The following is a 450-nucleotide window of genomic DNA, read 5'->3' as shown; positions in this document are numbered from 1 at the left end:
AGGCATTGGTCATCTATTTTCATTGTCCAATTCTTTGACAACATGAAAAAAGCCAAAAACTCTGCCCCTTTCTATCTATCCAAGGGATGGAAAGGCATGGGTTTTTGGTGTCCCCTCCAATCAAGAATCTCTCCACAATTATATTTTTTAATCCTCCGTGCCCATGATTAATGTCCTATAGTTCTACATCAATTACCTCACATATTTTGAGCTTTTTCAAATAGTCTAGCTTCCACTTTTCATTACTATCTCTGATCACTTTATCGCATGCTGCCAATCTAGGTATTCCTCTAGATGCTCCATCTATATTAAGCTTAAATAATTCATGGGGCAGGGAGTATTGCCAAGTAATTTTCATGTTATTGATATTAATTATTTCATTGAATTTTTTGAAAACTTTTCTTATTAGATCAGGATATTAAAGAATTATGTTAGGAAGATGAGGGGAGT

This window comes from Arachis ipaensis, chromosome B01 (genome assembly GCF_000816755.2).
Source record: "Arachis ipaensis cultivar K30076 chromosome B01, Araip1.1, whole genome shotgun sequence".
Lineage (NCBI taxonomy): Eukaryota > Viridiplantae > Streptophyta > Magnoliopsida > Fabales > Fabaceae > Arachis > Arachis ipaensis.
This window is presented reverse-complemented; position numbering follows the sequence as displayed.